The sequence below is a fragment of the Pleurodeles waltl genome, chromosome 6, assembly GCF_031143425.1.
Source record: "Pleurodeles waltl isolate 20211129_DDA chromosome 6, aPleWal1.hap1.20221129, whole genome shotgun sequence".
Taxonomy (NCBI): domain Eukaryota; kingdom Metazoa; phylum Chordata; class Amphibia; order Caudata; family Salamandridae; genus Pleurodeles; species Pleurodeles waltl.
Window position 1 is genome coordinate 948,748,152 of NC_090445.1, and position 14,779 is coordinate 948,762,930.

Here is a 14,779-nt window from a genome sequence, read left to right on the forward strand (position 1 = left end):
GGCACACAGAAAAATCTGCAGAAGTGGGTAGGGTTACCCCCTTGGACTTTTTTTCCTAATGGTCAAAGGGGAGAGAGGAGGCACAATCTCCTAAAGGCTAGTGCCAGGCATAAATGTTAAACCCCTGGGCACCTTCCTCCGAACACTTCTGCACCTGTGGAAGACAGATGAAGGACCGCACCTGCTGTTGGGAACTGTGAGTAAAACCCTAATGGCAGGACCTACTCCCACTTGTACTCAGGACAAAGAAGTGGACTCTGAGAGTCAGTTGGCTGAACTTTTGTTAAGCTAGAGGGACACAAAAGCTGCAGGGTGCCGACTAACATGAAGGAGCCCAGTTGACTAGTTTCAGCTAGACCTGCACTGGACCCTGCTAGTGGCATCAGATGAGTGAGTCCTTACTCCCAAGGGCTTTTACTAAGGTCCCTGGACCCTTCACTGGTGTCAGAACTTACACCTTCTGCATAACCCTAACATCTCTGACTCAGAAACCTTTTCATGGACTGTTACCTGGTGAACCAACAGAAGACTATGACCAACCTGCCTAGCCAATCCACCAAGGGTGCCTCACTCCTGGGTCTGACTTTGCTGCAGCTCCTGCTACATTTTTTTCTGCAAAAGCAAATCCGATTCAGAGGGCTTAACGCTGACCAGCATCGAATGATGCTAAACCCTCTCCAGCTACAACCTGCAGCTTTGTCTCATTGAAGAAGTATGACTTTCAGAAACTAGTTTAAGTCCAGTGGCAAAAATATTCACTGGACCTGATGGCATGCCTCAGCTGAACGACGCTGATGGGTCCCAGTTCCCCCCTTTTTCATTTTTGAAGTAGACGCCATCAGTGCAAAAGATAAGCCCAAGTATTGACCCCATGTTCACTATACTGTGACTCAGAACTCAATCTATACCTAACTGATGAGGTGTAAGTAAGGTGAGACACATCTGGAGTTGTTTCTGTTCCTGGGCTGAAGGATTCTGCCCTGATTTGCATATTACTGGTCCCTAACTGTAGTGGCACAAAGGGTGGAAAATGATTGATTGGGTGGTGGCCCCCAACAACATGAGTGGCTGAGAAAGTCAAACGTGCCTGAAGCTCCTCACCTTCAAATTTCCTCTCACAGAAAGAAAAATCTTCTTTGTTTCCATCGATTCAGTCTTGACTGAATGCCCTAATAGCTGCACACAAACTCCCAGCACCATTCTGTCGTATCCATGCTACCACATGAAACTGGCAGATTGTCACCTATTCTTTTCTTATACAAATGGCCAGTAGTGGCCGATGACCCTTAACACTGAAGGGTCGTCGAGCCGCAGTCCAGTGCTACGCATTCTAACAAAAACACACAGGCACGCAGGCACACAGGCACGCAGGCACGCAGTTTTGCATCAAAAATATTACCGCTGGCTAATGCCATTTGTTTGCGCTGTGTGGGCATCCAATTTATACTTTGACGCACGGCGGCGCAAACCACAGGTGTGAGTCATTTTTTTTTACTCAAACCAATGCGTCACGTCGTAAAGGAAAATGACGTTAACACGGTGGAAATGACTGTGAGACGGTTTACGACATCGCAAACCGGATATGCGCCGGAAAACTGCAAAATGTGCATAGGAGAGCCAAAATGGATCCCAGATGCTTGCACAGACCCCAGGAAGATGACAACAGACCAGGAACCAGCCAGGAGGACCCACACAAGACCCAGGACAGGGAGAAGAAGAAAAGAAAGTGTCGCTTCAGTGCAGAGGAGCAGGAAATTCTGCTTAAAGAGGTGATGGAACACCAGCAACAACTGTTTGTCACCTCAAAGTTGCCAATCAATAGGAGAGAGGCAATATGGCAACAAATTGTTGACAAGATAAACAGTGCGGCAGAAGTACAGAGAACAGTCACGAGTGCAAGAAACGCTGGCATGACTGCAAGCGCAGGACAAAGGAAAAGATCGCCAGGAACAGGAAGGCAGCACTGCAGACTGGATGTGGGAGTCCAGCACCGCAGGAGGCCCTGGACCACATGGAGGAGATGGTCGCAGCCGTCATCCCTGAGGAGATCGTCACAGGGATTCAAGGACAGGACAGCGCAGACTACCAGGAGACAACACACATGCAGGGTAAGTCGCATGGGGAATTAAATTGCACAAATGTTAACTGTAATCAGGGGGTGTACATACCTACTACACAATGCATTTAAGTCATGAAAATCAGGGAGGGGAATGGGTAAAGGGGCACGGCACAGGGGCATGGCCCGTACTGAAGAAACCTGGGGCACATTACTACACAATACCAACAACCTATGCATGGGGGTATGCTGCCATGTCAAGGATGTTGCAAAGGTAAAGCCAGGTCAGGAGGGCAGGGTACAACGTAAAACTGGCAGCCCATCACACGTCAGCCAGTATTCTCCCTACAGTAACTAGGGCCCAATTAACAACCTCTGGCCATACCTGCAAGTGGAATGTAACATTGACAACAGTTGCCACTACCATCTCTGCTGTGTGTGCAGGTCAAGTAGCTAATGGCAGTAATGTCCCCATGGATCAAACACACCCAAATTATAGGGTTCAGGATGACAACGTTATCAATCCCCTGAAATCAATACAAATGTTCCAATCAAGTCAAATGTGATTGTCCAAAGTTGCTACAAGCATCAGCCATTGTCATTAACATTAGGAGGTACACAGCACTAATGCCATAGCCATGCTGCATATGTCAGGGTCCTCCCCGTGCCTGGGTCACAATAGCTCCAATGACACCATGCAACATCCCAAATGTCATACTGCTCAGACAACAGCATTAAAGGGGAGGACAGATGTAACTGGTTACAGAAATACACCTGCACAGTCAGAGGAGGAAATGGAACACTGCTAGGACTATCAGTGCAATCCAATGTACCACACATTCCCCAACATGAGCAGTACACATTACCAATGCTGACATCCATATTGCGCCATAACAAAGCTATACATAGTATATGCTAGATCTCAACTACATATAGGTGGATGTGAAAGATCAGAGACTGGGGCAGGTCCAGATTGTTAAGTGTGGTGCTAGTACCATCAGAGCACCCACAGCCAGTGAAAGGCCTCACCATGAGAATGGAAGTAGACAGAGGGTTGAGTAGGACAAGAAGATGGCAATTCATAATTTGGCCTGAACCATCACCTAGAGGATGTGATGCTGACAAGTCCACAAACTGACCACAATACATGTGACATGCAGGTGGGGCATAGGCATGGGAGAATGCTAATATGAAAGACAGGAACTATGAACAGGAACCAAGATCACAATGTGAAAATAATCGGAAGGCAGGCATGTCACATTACAAAGCCCACAACACAGACACACTAATTGTACCATATCTCATTGCAGAGGACGATGGCTCTCCTGCGGATATGCCTGTCCAGGACTACCCTGATGACATGGATGATGAGCTGACAAACATCAGCCAGCAGACCCTCCAAGAGGTCCTTGGAACCCTCCAGACCCCACCTTCAGTCACAAGGAGGCGCACAGAACTAGCAGCCATCACAGAGGAAACACCCCTCCACTCTGATTGTACGACCTGTCAACTCCAACACAGCTGAGGACTCTGACGACACTGGCACCAGCTTTGAGCGAACAGTAGTTGGAGTACAGCGGGAGCTGGCCAAGGAGGTGCCAGTGGGGATGCAAACTATGGCGGTCAGCCTAGAGGGGGTGCATTTGTGCATGATGTCAACTGAAGAACATGCAGCAGCTATGCAAGGGCGAACAACAATCTTGCAGGAACTTGAAAAAAGGTTGAAGGAAATCAGCACAGCTGTAAAAGAGTTAACCCAACACCTACAACAACAATCCTGTCAACGCGTGCACAAATGCAATATTGAACCCCTCAGGGCCGACTACCACCGTGACGTGGCTGCTATTCTTAAGAACCAGCAGCTCCTCCTTCTGGAAAAGTACGACTACATGTCCTTCAGCAAGTCAGCACACTGCACATTAGAAAAACACATTTAATATAACCGGGCAGCTAGGCCCCGACTCATGCTAAGGCCTAGTGATTAATTAGCAAAACATGAACATATAATATTTAATATTAATTCAAAATAATACATTAGTACATTAATATCTCATTATTAGTCAATTTCATTGATCATCGTATATATTGGTGGCCACTCCCCGTGGGCACATTTCAAACGCATGTTTAGTAAAACACAGCAATACATTTTCTATGCAGCATTGTTATGCATTAGTTCAGAAACATTTGATGTTAATTTTCATTATAAAAACTACACTCCAACAAGCCCTCCTCTGATGACACTTGCCATCACACAAATCCACTCTTTTACTTTTCTTTTCACTTTCTTAATTCCTTAATTTCAATTTGTTCCCCCATTTTTGACTTTCCGCATTTTGCTTTGAATATTTTCTCTCTTTTCTTTTCTTCACTCCTCACATTGCGTTTTGCCAGTTTTTCCCTAATTCTTTTACTAAGTTTACATGATAACCATAGTCCAAATAAGCAAGCTAAAACAATCAATATTCCCCCTATTATTTTTGCAAGTATCCCATTCCAAATATTACTTAACCAATTTCCCACTTTAGCAAGTCCCTTTCCAACCTTTTCCCAAGCTCCAGGTTCTTTCAGCTCTTTCAAATCTGTACTATCTCTTGTTAGGTTAGTAAGCATACTTCTAATCTTATTACTATTATCGGGTATAAAGGCACAACAGTGGCGCTCATTAAGCATCCTACAGACTCCCCCACTTTTCGCTAAAAGAATGTCTAAAGCAAGCCAGTTTTGAAGAGTCATAGCCCTCTCTGCAGCAAGTTCAGTATCCATCAGGAGTATAGCCCCTGTGAAGTTTGTCAGCATGTTATCCACAATAGTAGACAACTTTCGAATCTTTATAGAGTTTAAGATAACTCCTACTGAAGGAATTATTGCTCCAAATATATCACCTACAACAGCAGCCGCTGTCTCTCTTTTCTGTCTAGTATGATGTAATTCAGACAATTTAGCAAACTTCCTTAAGTCGTCAAATTGATAAATCTTTGGAAAAACTATTCCCAAATAACATGTCCCATACCATCCCTTTGGAAGATGGTAATAAGCATTAAGTCCACATATGTAATAGATCCCAGGGATCGCTGGATCCTGTCCATTTAACAGGAACGTCCACTTGCTCTGAAACAAAAACACATGTCTGCACTCACACGTTCCCACAAATAAAGTGTCATGATCAGATTTTGGACTGTATATACAAACCTTTCCTACGTGTAATGCATCTATAGCTAATTTGCCTTGTGCCTTTATTGCACTATAAGCATAATCATTTGCAAACGTGACTTTCTCTAATCCCTTCTCTAACTTTTCTTTAAAAGCTTTCCTTCTATCATCAGTGTGATCTAAAAAGCTCTTCTCTACAGGTGTTAGTAAGCAGGTTAGATTATTGCGATGCGCATAAGCTGTGCCAAATGTCAGTGTAGGCTCAAAGAAACCCCTAACTATCTTTATACTATGATCTCTAGCTATCTTGCTCAAATATTAATTTATAGGCACAAACGAGAACACTACATCTAGATTAGAATAGAAGTACTGAATATATTCTTGATCATAAAGCCTTGTTAATAGCAAACTACACCTTATCCCGTAGGTTATTGGCAAACTATGGTAAGTAACCCCTTCTTGTACTGACAAAGGAATCTTTGTGCACACATAACAATTCTTCGCATTCATTGTTTCAACATACTCATTCAACAGGCGATAGAAGACATTAGTAGATAGTTCCCCTTTCATGTTAGTTCCCTCATGCAAATATTTTATATCTTGCTCAAATCTTTCCCATGGTGTTAGTGAAGCAGTCTCAGGAATTGAAGCATTGTTAGTCTCACTCTTATCCACCAACGGTATCCCCACAATCACAGCTATTATTATTATCACACACACAACACCCAAAATAATACTCAACCACCTACGAATCCTACTCCTATTATTGTCATCTCGAGTGTTAATCATGATCTGTAGAGAATCAGGAAGCAGAACACTATAGAGGCAAAAAATCAACTGAGGAAGGTCTAAAAACTTTTTTTTTTTTTTCTTAAGCAAAGTCTCTCTTTCGCAAGTATTTACAGCTTTTCACTTACTCCCAGGATCCTTGTCAAATCAGGTTAGCAACTTGTCACAATCGTTTTTCAAAAGTCAATTCAGGTTAACAGTGTCACATCCGGTAATTTATCAGTCTCTTTTTCTCTCAGCTTTCCAGCTTTATTTCAAATTTAACACAATCTCTCTGTTCTCTGGTCGAATTCAGATTCTGTAGTATTGACCTGGAATCTCTTGATCAAAACAGAATGCCAAGAATTCTTGCTGCCATTCAGCTGAGGTTGCATAAGCCCATTCAGGACCTGCTTATCTTCTGTTTGCGACTCTCTTTCTTTTCAATTTGCAATCACCCTGCAATTCTCCTTCACTCAGATCCTCCCTCGTTTGGGGGTATCAACTTCTTCTTCTATTGTTTCATCTATTACCACTTTCTCCTTTGCAGGTTGTGGCCCTGGCCATTTATCTCCTTTCAATGTCCTTTTACTGTTCGACTTTTCAGGTTGCTGGTCAATGCCCTCCTCTTGAGCTATGGTGTTTTCTCTTGATGGCTCTGCAAGCGGCTCAGGAGGCATCTGAACACTCTGACTTCCTTCTGTTTCGCCTCCTTCACCTTCCGGGTCTGTCAGAGGCTCAGCTTCAAACCCGTATCTGTTTACGTCTGGGAGAACCTCTCTTTGCGTCGGTTTCACTGGTGCCTCAGTTGAGATAGGCTCACTGTCACCCCTCCAGGTTTTGTTTGCTGGTTGAGTGACCAAGCCGTCCTCAACGGGCTATCCTTCAGTCTCAGTTCCCCTTTGATTACTCTCCGGCCCTGAGACTTCCTTTTCTGTAGTTGTTATTCTCGACAACTCAAATTCCTCATCAGTTGGACACGTCACTTTCTTTGTGCGACTGGCATGAATCCAGTTTGGAACTCCTGCACATTTCACAGCAGTAGTAGTTGTCAGTATTACTTGATATGGCCCCTTCCAACGTTGCTCAAAACACGACTTCCTCATGTGTTTCTTGACAACAACCCAGTCACCGGCTTTCAGATTGTAACCTGGATCGCTTATCGGTGGTAGTGTGGTTGCTTCCACCTGGTGAGAGAAAGAGCAGACCTCATCAGTCAGACCCTTGCAGTAGTCCAACACCATATCATCCGTGATATTCACAAGAGCATTTGCAGGCACTTCTGGCAATCTCATAGCTCGGCCCATGAGAATTTCATGCGGAGACAGTCCTCTTTTCTTGTTGGGTGTATTTCTCATCGACATCAGCACTAAGGGCAACGCATCTGGCCATTTCAAATTTGTAGCTGCACACGTTTTTGCCATTCTCGACTTCAAGGTACCATTCATCTGTTCCACTAATCCTGATGCTTCAGGGCGATAGCTACAATGCAACTTCTGTTCAATGTTCAGTGCAGCACACAAGAGCTTAACAACCTCATTGTTGAAGTGACTTCCCCTATCTGATTCTAAAGAGATCAGAAACCCGAAACGTGGTATAAATTCCCTAATGAGCAACTTCGCTACTGTGAGACTGTCATTCCTACGTGTAGGGTAGGCTTCAATCCAATGGCTGACGATACGCACAATCACCAACACATACCTCAGACCTCCACACACAGGCATCTCAATAAGATCCATCTGCATTCTGCTAAATGGACCTCCTGCTCTCCCAATGTGGCTCAAATTCACCACGGTCCCTCTTCCCGCATTCATCTGTTGACAAATCACTTCTGCGGCTTGTCTCAACTTCGGATTAAACCAATCGATTTTAAACAGCCTGATCATGGCATCTCTCCCAATATGTGCTTGACCATGGTAAAACCTCGCAAACTGTGACAAAAGACTGTTTGGCAAAACCATTTTCGCCTCATCTGAATAAGAGCAATTAATTCAGCCACTTGAGCAGAATACACTCTTATGAGCCAAGATGCTTCCAGGATACGGGTGATTGTACACAAAGAGTATCCAGCTCTCAGTACTCCCACTGAATCTCTGAGACACGAGCCATCGACAAAGATAATGTAATCATTTTCTTCCAATTGGGTATCTTTAATATCAGGTCTCGGTTTGGTGCACAGTTCTGTTACCTCAAGACAGTCATGTTCTACTTCCTCAGCATCATCAATATCTGTATTCTCAGTAGGAAGCAAAGTTGCCGGGTTCAACACAGTACATCTTTTCAGAGGCACAGTGGGTGACCCCAGTCTAATGGGTTCATATTTTGTGAGTCTTGCATTTGTCATATGCTGCGTTTTATTCCGGGTGAGTAGTATTTCAACTGAGTGTGGGGCCATTAGTGTTAAGGGATGTCCCATCACTATGCCTTCACACTGAGTAAGGCTTTGACCAACTGCTGCAACTGCATGCAAACAACCCGGTAACGCTGCTGCGACTCGGTCCAAAGTAGCTGAAAAATACGCTCTTGGGTGGTTTGCACCTCCATGGACCTGTGTCAAGACAGACAAAGAACAAGCATCACTTTCATGACAAAACAGTACAAAAGGCTTTTTGTAGTCAGGCATACCCAAAGCTGGAGCCCTGCACATACTTTCTCTCAATTCAATCAATGCCTTCATTTCTTTCTCGGACATAGTCAGAGCACCCGGGCCATCCTTAATCTCCTTGACAGTCAACCTAACCAAAGGCTTAGAGATAATCGAGAAGTTGGGAATCCACTGACGACAATAACCCACCGTTCCCAAAAATATCCTTACATCTCTCTTGGATTTCGGGGGATTCATCTGCAATATGGCTGTCACTCTCTCTTTAGAGATTTTCCTCGACCCTTTCTCAATTAGATGGCCTAAGTACTTCACTTCTTTCTGACAGTACTGTAGCTTCTTTGGGGACACCTTAGGTCCGTTCTTTCCCAGGTGGTTCAGTAAGGCAATTGTGTCATACCTGCAGTCATCCTTCGTTTTGGACGCAATCAACAAGTCATCAATGTACTGCACTAGAGTCGATTAAAAGGCAGTTCTAATGATTCCAAATCCTTCTTCAATATTTGATTGAAGATAGAAGGTGATTCTGAAAACCCTTGGGGAATTCGACACCAACTGTAAACCTTGTCCAAGAATTTGAAACTGAAGAGAAATTGGCTATCCTCATGGAGAGGCACCGAAAAGAACCCTTGAGACAAGTCCACAACTGTGAATCACTCTGCATCACATGGAACCTGAAACATGATCACGGCTGGATTTGGCCCTATGGGGCAACATTTTACCACTATCTCGTTAATTTTTCTCAGGTCTTGGACAATTCAAACTTTCCCACAAGGCTTTCTCAGCCCCATTATTGGTGAATTACATGGGCTGCTCAAAACTTCTCTTAAGACCCCTTGCTTCACAAAGTCTGCAGTTATCTGCGTCACTTGCATAAGGACATCTTGTGCCAAGTGGTACTGTGGTACCTGGGGAAACAAAGCATTTGGCTTCACGTCTACTTTGACTGGTTCTACTCCTTTTATCAGTCCCACTTCTTTTCCTGTCTAGTCCCACACCTTATATGTCACTGTTCCCTGCAATTCAGCTGGCAGATCAGTCACTGTGAACATCGGTAAGAAACTTATCAAAGGGTACTCCTCATCTGTGGTCTCCGTCTCTGAGATCTGACCATCATCCCCCTCGTCCTCACTGTTTCATCTGCACCTCAATCCCCTCATTAGAACAGGTTATCGAACACCTCGTTTTACACAGTAAGGGGGTTATTACAACTTTGGAGGAGGTGTTAATCCGTCCCAAAAGTGACGGTAAAGTGACCGATATACCACCAGCCGTATTACGAGTTCCATAGGATATAATGGACTCGTAATACGGCTGGTGGTATATCCGTCACTTTACCGTCACTTTTGGGACGGATTAACACCTCCTCCAAAGTTGTAATAATCCCCTAAGTCTCTTCCCAGTAGGGACATGGGACTTGAATCATAGACTACAAACCTATGTAATCACTGGAAGGTACCAATCTCAACTCGGACCGGATCTGTAATCTGATTTGTCAGGAGCTGATTTGCTACTCCTACCACCCTTATGGTACGCCCCGAAAGTGGCAATTTCGGAACCTCTGTGCTTCTGACTGTAGAGCGTGTAGCTCCTGTGTCAACCAGGAACGAAACCTTGTGACCCATCACCTTCCCTTGCACATAAGGTCCCCTCTGATCTGCTTCTAGGGACGCGGCAAGCCTACACTCCTCACTATCTGAACAATCATCCAACCAATCATCGTTTATTCCATTCTCACCACGCAATGGGAACTGTTGTACTGTATTATTTTGACTCATTGGTTGGCCTGTGACCTGTTGAGGAAGCATCACCTGTTGCTGTCCCATCGGAGCTACTGGCAACTGCATTTGCTGTCTAGGTACCATGGGAACCTGCTGTTGTATTTGCTGCAACTGTGCTGGTTGAACTTGTGGCATTTGCATTTGTTGCATAGGCTGGAGTCCCTGCATCTGAACCATATTATTCTGGAAGTTCGGATTTTGACCCCTCATTCTTGGACCCCTCACATTTTGAAATGTACTGACATCATTGCTTTGTTGAACAACTCCATCCTGCACCAGCATTGGGCACTCCCACTTCCAGTGTCCCACGCCCCCGCACGCATGGCATGGTAACATCTTTTTCATCCCTTATACATCATTTTGAAGCACAACAGTATTCAAGTCTGGACCACGGTTCATAAAACCTCCCCGACCTCTGCCTCTTTGTTGCATCTGAAACATTCCGTTTCCTTGAGGTTGCTGTTGTACGACCTGCTGTACTCCATTTCCCTGCATCCCTGCCTGAGCTGCCTTAATTTGCATCACCATCACCTTCTCTTTCAGCTTTCTCTGTTTCAATTCAATCTCATCACTACAGTATTTCGCATACTGCAACACTTCATCAATCGGCTTCGCTTGCCAACAGATCAAATGATTTTTAATCATCTGGCTAATCTCTGGTCTCAGTCCCTCAATGAACCTGAATACAAGATGATTCATGTCTTTCGGTTCTCTGACCTCCGTGCCACTGAAATGTTTGAACGCCTTTAACAACCTCTCATAGTAAGCATGTATTGATTCTTTGCCTTCCTGTGCGTCCGATCAATTTTCTGCCAATCAGTGACTTTCGGCGACACCTTTTGTTTTAGAAATTCAATCACCTTATGGCAATACCTCATCATGTCAGGAGACGGTGCTCCAGTAATCTTATCCCTTGCCGGTTCCTCTGTCGGCCAATCCACACCCCTTTTCCACTCAAGCCACAAATCAGCTGGAACTATAATCTCAGTGTATTCAAGTCTTCCCAGAGACATTTCCAAGCTTCACAAACCTGTCCGTCTGCTGGTACCACTCTATCGGCTTCTCCCTCAACCTGGGATAATCATTTGTGAATGTCAGAATGTCACCTCTAGACCACGGTACATGGACTAAAACCCCTCCAGCTGTTTCTCTCATTGGTAACATCTTTATTGTCCCTGTGTCTGGTGCAGCTTTCGCCTGCCTTGGTTCCGGGCAGTCACCTTTCCCTTTATCTCTTTTCTTTGCTCATCTACCTTCCCACTTCTCTAATGCTCCCCAAACTTGTGCACTCTGTAGTATCTCTTTGAGGTCTGCCTTCAACCCAGTAGTCCTCATATGGTCAAAATCTTTAGGTTCGAAGTCTAACCTATAACTCCTCTTCATTGGCTTAGAATTGTCTAAGTCTATGCCGTATTAGTCTGCTACGTTCGCTAACTTCTGGTGCACCTTACTCACTTTTTTGGTTATTTTCGGGCACAGAAACCTCAATTCCACCTCGGTGTATGATTCTAATTTGTTCACTCCCATAGTTCCCTCAACTAACTCTGCTGCTTCCACACCCAACCTTATAAAGTTGAGGTATTCCTCTCTCTCTGATCGCTCTGTTGTCACAGGAGTAGTCTGTGGAGTGCTAAGCTTGTGTAACCACTCAGTCAGCTGTTGCGCTGTTAAGCCTTGCAACAAGATATTTCCAGCTTGAACTGTTGGTGCTTGTGATGTATTTGCACTCAGCACCTGTGGTGTCAGTAGACCCAAACCTGCTTGTCTCATTGTCTCTAGAGGAACCCCCATCCCGGTGTCGTCCCTTGGGAATTTCCTGTGAAGCCTCCTCTTATCACCTCTTGAGTCATTACTCCTTGATCGCATACACTAGGCTTTGCCTGCGCATATAGCGGTACTGGCTGGCCAACAGTTATTGGCAACAATATAGCAGCTGGTGCCTGTCCGTTTCCCAATCCCGGTGGAGCATTAGCTCCTATAGCTTTATTCATCATAGGTGCTGTAACTGATTGTGGTCCTGTGACTGAAGTGTAACCCGGAACCATCTGTTGCTGTGGCTGGGGCAGCAATTGTGGAGTTGGCTCAATCCAAATTAACTTTGATCTTGTGTATACCAGATCCGGCGGAACCAATAAACTTGTAGTTGTCTCTAATACTGGGACATCAGGATAAAGCCTCTGAATTGGTGGTGGCTGCAACTGTATCTGCATTTCTGGTGCAGTGGATACACTAGCACCATTCTGTATCGGAGCTGAAGTGATAACAATATTTTTCTGTACTGCGCTTGTGGCTCCCTGATTTTGTGTCGTATTTACAGGACCTGCACCAGTACTCGGTCTATTGTCATTCATAGCACATGGTGGCGGTCAATCATGTAACAATTGATTTAGAAACTCATCATCATCAGAATCATCTGCATCTGCCCAAGACTTCTGAGTCTCGTTTTGCTTACTAGACCCCTTGTCTGTTTTACAAGTTGCCTTTCTCCCCTGCGTTTCGGCTTCTTGAATTATTGCCGGAAACATCCTAACTCCGTCTATTATTTCCCTTCTCCACATCCTGGTCTCCTTATCCTATCTAGCCTCCGCTAGAGTCTTCTCTGCTTTCCTCATTCTCCTCTCAAATTTCTGCTGCTGTTTCTGAATTGCCGCCAGTTCCCAAATTGCTAACGCCTCAAACTGAGCTGGTCTCAGAGGCGGCTTCTGCTCATTTAACACCCTCTGCAAATTTTCCAAAATCCTTATTTTGAACGTTTCGTGTTCCGGAAACGCCAAGCATCCTTCCTTCTCTGTCAATTTTCACCATTGCTTTAGCCAAAGGCATGGACCGACTTCCTTCTCCTCCATGACAGCATAAGCCGCAGTATCCTCTGGCGGTGTAGGCTCCCCCACACTCGCAGTAATATATGTATCTCCCTTCAAGCCACTCTTTAAAGCCTTGAAAAACTTCATTTTTGTGTCTTTTATTTTGTTTAGAATCTAATCAGGAAGTGGCTTTAATTCCCAGAACACTCTTCGCCTACCTCCTCAACCAATTGCCTCTTACGGACGGCTGCCAATCCGTGCACGACCCCTCTCGGCAACTGACCTATCACAGCGTGACTCCAATGACGTCACGCTCACACACACTCCAGCTGACAAAGTCTCGCGGCTTGTCTTCCTCACTCTTTATTCACACAAAACTATGCAATATATTGCAAGCACTTTAACAACAAAGCCAAATTTGCCGGTTTACTACAGGAAGGGTAACACAATCGCTTCAGAACTTTACAGAGATTTCACTTGAAGCCTCGGCCCCTACTCTCTCCTTCTCAGATCCAACACCTGCAAGCAGAATTTGACCCGCAAATTCTACTCTTGACTTGTCAATGGTTTGTCCTAGTGCACTTTAGAACTTGCCAAATATCCATCGAAGGTTTCACTCACACACTTTGACTCAAACTCGACTCATCAACCGCGCCCGATTGACCTATTATACCGCACAAATTACAACATAAACCAAGTGTCTCATACACTTATCAATATACTCCGGAGTCTTAGACCACGACGGGTCCGCACATCACCAACAACCACGTGGACAATTTTTTGAGCACAAAGCTCCACACCCTCATGAAGTTCGCCGACTTCCCTACTCTCATTCTGCGGAGTACGCACACTCCCACTAAAACATTACCTGGCCTAAATTCTCACAAACCTCACAATTCACCTGCAATATGCATAAGCTGAGCAAGCGCAAATTCTACACCACACATGCTATCACTAGAACGCCGAGAACATACCCAACTCACTGAGGCAAGCTCCGAGATTCCGGAAAAGTCATTTGGGGACCTAGGGGCACATCATACCTCCAATTTCCATTATCTCAAAAACAATTCCAAACCAATGGTCCCTCGTCCTAGGGCCCCAAATGGCCCAAACCTGTCCTCTGCTACCAGAACTGATAACGCATCCCAATCTAGATAATTTATTCACTCTGGGACTCGTTTTAGGTCGATGAATCTTTTGACCCTGATTGAAGTCTCCTTAAGACGAGATAACTAGTCAAAATGTCAATCAATAATCAATAACCTCATCAATAATCACAGTAGCAAATCAATCAAAGTAATCAATATCGTCAATAAACTTGAAACACACCATGACCTTTCAGTCATGAATAACCACACAGAGTTTAGTACGATATATGATATTTATTCCCTATTGATTACATTCTACTAGCAAGTTATTAGTCTCAAAACCAAGAAGCACATCAACATTGTCATAATATGGCAACTCAAATAAGATTTCATCAAAGCAAGGATCATAAATATTAGAACATAGCACGACGTCAACATGGACAACTTTAGCAGAGTATCATTAGCGCATTATTCAACAAAGCATGGATTCAGTCATTTGTCTATTTGCGTCCGTTTACTGATCTCCTTAA